The 7,500-nt window shown below is 30.2% G+C and overlaps 1 protein-coding gene, 1 non-coding gene and 1 pseudogene across 2 annotated transcripts in view; all 3 read left to right on the top strand.

Moving 5' to 3' along the window:
* Window positions 1–1,365, top strand: part of LOC125313455 (ATP synthase subunit alpha, chloroplastic) — a 6,469-nt gene extending 5,104 nt beyond the window's left edge. Inside the window, exon 1 of the mRNA XM_048273194.1 lies at window positions 1–1,365. This exon is cut by the window's left edge and continues 5,104 nt beyond it. The gene's annotated coding sequence lies outside the window, so the exon portion shown is untranslated.
* Window positions 1,366–1,432: 67 nt separating this feature from the next.
* On the top strand, window positions 1,433–1,520 carry TRNAS-GCU. Its single transcript has one exon. It is a non-coding gene; the product is annotated as a tRNA-Ser (tRNA).
* Window positions 1,521–3,784: 2,264 nt separating this feature from the next.
* LOC125313457 lies at window positions 3,785–7,468 on the top strand (annotated as a pseudogene).
* Window positions 7,469–7,500: the final 32 nt, after the last annotated feature.

The following is a 7,500-nucleotide window of genomic DNA, read 5'->3' as shown; positions in this document are numbered from 1 at the left end:
CGTGAACGAAATAAAAAAATTAGATCCATAACATCTATGTCAGCTTTTCTGTTCGAATGCATTTAAATTCAAAAAAATTCGCTTTCTAGACGATCCCTCTAGAATAGGGAATAGGGTATTCTAACAATATTCCTAGTTACTTCGTTCTCTATTTCTATTTGAAATAATCCTTAGGAAAAGTATTTTGTTTCCACCGAGCTAAAAAATATAATTATGCCAATGTCTCTAGTAAACTAAAATCATCCTTTAATTTTATTAATTTATAGCTATTTTGCTTCAATCTTTTCTATCGAAAAAGAAAAAATGGAAGATTTAGTTACGATTAGAAATACGCTTTTCTATCTTTATCCATGGATCCTTTACTAATACTTATTAAATTGGAAGTATTAATCCAATAAAAAAAAATTATGTTTCGCAATTAAATAATCCAATTTTTCAATTTTTAATTGATCCTTGGATACAAATCACGAGAATGTATATTCTTCCTCGAATCTTTCGTTGAGAGGTAAAGGATTAAATCCTTTTAAGAAAAAAAGTTTTTGTTCGGAATATGAATCAAATCAAACCGAGGGATCCCTTAACTATAAAAGGGATTAATAAAACGAATCACACTTTTACCACTAAACTATACCCGCTACAATGGGATTATTGTATATAAATACAATTTTTGTCGAACAAAACAAAGGTAATCGGACGTAATCAAGATAGGATCCAAAAAAAAAATAATGATGAAAATTATAGCATTGGTATGTTTGTTTTGGTTTTGTCAGTAGACCTAATCAGATTAGTAAAAGAGCACTCCTAATTCAAAATTAAAATAAAGAAAGAACAAGTTCTTTCTTTTGCTGGAGGATTTTTAACAGAACATATAGGGCTCGATAAAACTATTTATGTTATGACATAAGAATGCATTGCACAACAATCCACAGTTCCTTATTTTTTTTTTTCTTTTTTTCTAGTAACGGAAAAAATTAAGGAAAGAAAAGAAAGAATAATAATAGAATAAAAAATGACACTTTGATTCTATAGAATCAAATTCTATATCATAGGAATGGAAAGATCCCTTCTTCTGATTATTGTTTGAATAATCAATAATAAGCATTTTTGTTTTCAAACAAATCATTTTATCTATGAGTTGGAATGGAACAAAAAATGGCCCGGCTAGGTACTGACCAGGCCAGGCCGTGAAAAGAAAAAAAAAGCTCTTTCGGAAGAAGAGGTATTCTTGCTTTTTTCGTTTTTTTTTTATTCGAAATATCTCTTTAGAACCTTTTCTTTATCGAAATGGGATTGCTTCTAAAAGCAGTATATATTAAAGTTGTATATATCAATATAGTAAAAAAATAATAAAGAGAGATAAAGAAAGGATTTTTTTTTTTTTCAAACCTTACTTTTTGTGTAATGTAAGATAGTAATTATCCTTTTTCAATTGGGAGAGATGGCTGAGTGGACGAAAGCGTCGGATTGCTAATCCGTTGTACGAGTTTTTCGTACCGAGGGTTCGAATCCCTCTCTTTCCGTTTCTGTTTTGGTATTTTATTTCTTTTTTTTTCAAAACCTTTCCTTTGTTTTTTTTTTATTTATATTTTATATTCTAATAAATAAGGATGTACAATAGATAAAATCCTAAGTAAGAACATTGAAAAATTTAGCAAATAAAAAGAAAGGCCTTTTTATTCTTCACGTCCAGGATTACGTCCCGGATCATTAGATAGGAATCCAAAGATGAAGAGAGAAACAAAAAATATCACTACTGTGTAAACAAAGAGTTTGAGAGTAAGCATTACACAATCTCCAAGATCTTTTTTTTTTGGAAAAAAAAAAGAGAATAGATTCTCCATTTTTATACCCCATAATCCTATTTTGACACCAACAAACAAAATGATTTCTCGAAATCAAAAAGAATTTTCAGAAATTCATTTGGAATAAGAGTCGAGTCTTTCATTAAAAAAAAATATCTTTCGGATGACTCGAAAAGGGTTTTCAATAAATGAAAAAGAATCAGAATGAGGAAAGAGGGGGAGTCAGATTTTTTGCAGCTATCTAAGAATTGTTTGAATCGAGGGTTCATCCTGTAAGACTTATCCGATCTTATCCATTGTTCCATTTTTTTTTGAATAAATCATGTCTAGAACAGTATTAAAGATCTCATCGAAAACTTACAGCAGCTTGCCAAACAAAGGCTAAGAGAAAAAAGAGAAGGGGTATTACTGGCATAAAATCTACGATTGGATTCAAAAAAGCATAGGCCTCAGGTAATTTGGCTAAGAAAAAACTACTCGAATAAAGGGTGGAATGAAGACAGATACAGGTCAAACTAAAGATATTAAGCATAACAAACATTTTTTTTCTTGGACTTGGAGATAATTGTATTTTGATTGAGTTATTGATAATTGATATCCCTTAAAAATGAAAAAAAAATAAGGTATACCAAAAAATCCTTCTTTGAACTCACCCAATCAAAAATCCTTCAATTCTCAAAAAAGAATAGAAGAAATCATACTTTTATACAATATCTTAATTGAATTATATGTAATGATCAATAAATTCAGTTTCATTGTATATCTACACGTGTCAAAACCCTAGGAACAATAGAGTCCATAGATATTTTATTTCAGATTGGAATTGACGAACAACCAAAAAGAATACTAGTGTTTATTAGTATTGAATAGAAATCGAAATGGGGCGTGGCCAAGTGGTAAGGCAACGGGTTTTGGTCCCGCTATTCGGAGGTTCGAATCCTTCCGTCCCAGGGAATACTTATTCTATATATAGATAGAAATATCTATTATCAGAACAAGGAAAGGGTTTCTTTTTGAACTACCTTCTCTACTCTTTAAGAGTCAAATATTGGATATTATGGGATTGTTGTTTCCGATTTTTAATAATTCTATTCTTCTTTAAATCCTATTTTTTCACAAATTAAATTCAAAGAAGATTAAGATACATATAGATGGAACTGAATCGAGTTGTGATCTAGGAACATAGATTCGAAGAATTGGAAAGAAAGAAAAAAGGGGTTGCAAAAGAGGTTGAATGCGCTTTTCATTGTATGTCCATCCCCTTATACTTTAAATATTGAATATTCATATTGAAATTGAAGTTAGTTACTTCAAAAAGTCTTATGTCCCATATAATAAGAATTAATTAACAATGTAAGATATCAATTTTACTAATTGTGCTTGTACAAATTGGATTAAGAAATAATCAAGTTACATACATATAACATATCTATTTTCTTTGAACCTCATTTTTAGGTATTTTATTTCGTATTTGATTGGGTTCTCATAAATAATTGTAAATCCATGTAATAATATAGACAGAGAGTAATTCATACATCCTATATTCCCCTTGCTTTAAATAAAAATTATTGAACGAAACCCCACCAGTCAAAGAAACTACGCATAAAATGAGGAAATGCTTAATGGATTATTCTCGTTCTATTTCAGTGATAACGTTTTTTGTTTTTTGAAAAAGATTTTGGATCCGTTAATTTGAAATATTTTCTATTGAATATTCATAATTCATTCCAATGGCAATTGTTCAGTCTATCTGATAGAGGGAATTTTTTTTTATGATTTTCTTTTTCAGTATGAAATGAAAGAAAAAGGGTCTAAATCTTCCTTTACATCAACTTTTTTTTTTATCCACTCCACGAAAAAAAAAAATAAATTTCTTTTTCTATCTATATTTTTTTTAATCACTGAGGTTTAATTCAAAGATGGATTATTTATGATCATAAATGTAATCTTTAGTAAAACTTTATTCAAATTGAATTGAATGATTTCTTATGAGTATTTGATATTCGAAGAAGTCTAAGATTGTTGAATATATCCTCTCAAGTTACTTGAAAAAGCAATGTAGATTCAATACAAAGAACTTTTTTCTTCCTAATATTTAGAAATTCAAAATGAATAAATAAAATAAAAATATTGCATTCATCCAATAAAAAGAAAATCGAGGGTGAAATTGAATTCTTTCTAAGACTTCTTTAGAAACCATCTAACGACCGAACAAATGACTATTCATGATTCCCTAATTGAATCAATTACATATCAGTTCCAAACTAGAGGCATGTTATGGTAAAACTTCGTTTGAAACGATGTGGTAGAAAGCAACGTGCGACTTGAAGGACATGATCAGTTGTGGATTCTTACATCCACCCTTTTGATTATATAGGAATGAAGGTGCTCTTGGCTCGACATCCTTTGTTCCACTAGAACCCTCATTTTTTCTTGGGTTGTAGTGTAAACAGTATGTGATGTAGCTCGAGTAGAAAGTATTGATTTATTTCTCAGGGCAAGGATCTAGGGTTAGTGCCAATTAATAAGTTGGAACAACTTCGTAAGTGTAGTCTAGTCTATTTTCGATTTCTAAATCGAAAGGATCCAATTCGAGCAAGTTTCAAATTCAAAAAAGGAAAATTTGTTGGAATTAGTGAAATTCTTTTGATCCAAAGTGTATCGTGCGGGAATCAACCGTTTATGATTCTTTGATAGAAATAAATCAGAAAAAGGGGTATGTTGCTGCCATTTTGAAACGATTAAAAATCACCGAAGTAATGTCTAAACCCAATGATTCAAGGCAAAGATAAAATATTTTGGAACAAGGAAATATCTTTTTTTTTATTGTCTCGACAACTAGATCAAGAATAAGGAGTCCGAATATATTCGAAATGAGACAAAGAAAAAGGGGTTAGAGACCACTCAAAAAATCAAATGCCTAAGGGTTTTCTTTTGAGCTATTTCAGAGTTACTCAACTTGAGTTTTGAGAATACAAATGATTTTTTTTTTTGAATTGGAAAAAGAAGAATAAAAAAGTATTAAATAATCATAATCTAATTTATTTGATTTAATGCTTTTATAAATCTATTTGACATTCGAATTGTATACATAGACATATCTTCTAATTTCTCGAGCCGTACGAGGAGAAAACTTCGTATACGTTTCTAGGGGGGGTTATAGTTTATCTATGTCTATCCCAATGAGCCGTTTATCGAATCGTTGCAATTGATGTTCGATCCCGCAGAGAAGGAAGGGATCTTCGTAAAGTGGGTTTTTATGATCCGATAAATAATCAAACGTATTTAAATATTCCTGCTATTCTATATTTTCTTGAAAAAGGCGCTCAACCTACAGGAACTGTTTATGATATTTTAAAGAAGGCGGGGGTTTGTTTTTACAGAATTTCTTCTTAATTAAAGGAAAGTCAATTAATGAAATACAAAAGAAGAGGGTGTGGGTGATTCGTATATAGTTTTGTATAAGTATAAGTTTTTTCTACTATACTTTCTCCACTCCCCTCCTCTTCTTTTGCTCTATTTATACTTTTTTTTTGTATTCTTTTCTAACTATTCATATTGACAAACGGTGTATTGAACAAATATAATTCGATCGTGTAGAAACGGATCTATCTATCTTCCTTATATTTTTCTTTCTTATATTTCGTTTTTTTACTTTATTCAAAAAAAAATATCTATATATAGATATGGGTTCGTTCGATTTCTTGTGATACAAACAAAAAGTTTTTTTTGGTTAAAAAAATGGATAACATAAGTGAGAAGAGGCAGTCTATCCAAATTGCCTTTTTTTTTATCTGAAAATTTTATTATTCTTATTGGATCTGTTTATTTTTATTTTTTAGATTCAGAATTTCAGAATAAATTCAAATTTTATTGCTAGTTCGATGTTTTGATTGCGTCGTGCAATTGAATTTCTTTATTTTATTACGATTGTATCTACATATCCTAATTTTTTTTTTTCGGGTTGCTAACTCAACGGTAGAGTACTCGGCTTTTAAGTGCGGCTAGCATCTTTTACACATTTATATGAAGTAACGAATTCGTTCATACCTTCGGTAGAGTTTGTAAGACCACGACTGATCCTGAAAGGAATGACTGGAAAAAACAGCATGTCGTTTTAATAGAGAATTCTGAAAATATTTTATTCTTACTGGATCGGTTCAAAACCTTGTTTGAATTTTTAGTGAGAAAAAAAATGAAATTAATTCAGATTTGGGTCGAATGAATAAATGGATAGAGTCCTATGACCTCAATTAATTATAAAGAAAGAAAAAGCAACGAGCTTCTGTTCATAATTTCTTAATTTGGCTGATTGCCCGATCTAATTACACGTTAAAAAGATATTAGTACCTGGTACGGGAAGGGCTTTTCCATGAGTGGATGATTCTCCATTTTTTAATGAGTCCTAACTATTAGCTATTTCCTATTCTAGGTTGTACATAAATGTGTGGAAGAAGCGGCATATTGATAAAGAAATTTGATTTTTCCAAAATCAAAAGAGCGATTGGGTTGAAATGAAAAATAAAGGATTTCGAATCCATCTTCTTATCCTATAACGAATATAAACTAATTCGATTGAAAAAGAGAGGATAGAGAGTCCGTTGATGAGTCTACCTGTCTCCGAGGTATCTATTCTTTTCTTACTAAAATACCTTGTTTTGACTGTATCGCACTATGTATCATTTGATAAACAAGAAATCCCTACCTTTTTTTTTTTCTTTTTGGAATCAAACCGAATTTCCAATGGAGGAATTTCAAGGATATTTCGAACTAGATAGATCTCGACAACATGACTTCCTATACCCACTTCTTTTTCGAGAGTATATTTATGCACTTGCTCATGATCATGGTTTATTAAATAAATCGATTTTTTTCGAAAATGCAGGTTATTACAATAAATCTAGTTCAATAATTGTGAAACGTTTAATTACTCGAATGTATCAACAGAATCCATTTTTCGGGCACAACAAGAATTTTTATTCTCAAATTTTCTCAGAGGGATTTGCAGTTATTGTGGAAATTCCATTTTCCCTACGATTAGTATCTTCCTTAGAAAGGAAAGAAATAGCAAAATCTCATAATTTACGATCAATTCATTCCATATTTCCTTTTTTAGAGGACAAATTTTCACATTTAGATTATGTGTTGGATGTACTAATGCCCTATCACATCCATCTAGAAATCTTGGTTCAAACCCTTCGCTACTGGGTGAAAGATGCCTCTTCTTTGCATTTATTACGTTTCTTTCTCCACGAGTATTGGAATAGTCTTATTACTCCAAAGAAACATATTCCCATTTTTTCAAAAGGGAATCCAAGATTATTCTTGTTCCTATATAATTCTCATATGTGTGAATACGAATCTATCTTTCTTTTTCTCCGTAATCAATCTTCTCATTTACGGTCAACATCTTCTGGAATCTTTTTTGAGCGAATCTATTTCTATGTAAAAATAGAACATTTTGCCAAAGTCTTCTTTGATAATGATTTTCAGTGCATCCTATGGTTCTTCAAAGATCCTTTCATGCATTATGCTAAATATCAAGGAAAATCAATTCTGGCTTCAAAAGATACGCCTCTTTTCATAAATAAATGGAAATATTATCTTGTTAATTTATGGCAATATCATTTTTACGCGTGGTTTCAACCAGGAAGGATCGATATAAACCAATTATGCAAGTATTCTATTGACTTTTTGG

This window comes from Rhodamnia argentea, unplaced genomic scaffold (genome assembly GCF_020921035.1).
Source record: "Rhodamnia argentea isolate NSW1041297 unplaced genomic scaffold, ASM2092103v1 Rarg_v2.40, whole genome shotgun sequence".
Lineage (NCBI taxonomy): Eukaryota > Viridiplantae > Streptophyta > Magnoliopsida > Myrtales > Myrtaceae > Rhodamnia > Rhodamnia argentea.
The sequence above is the reverse complement of the archived record's forward strand: the minus strand, read 5'-3'. Positions and strand labels throughout refer to the sequence as shown.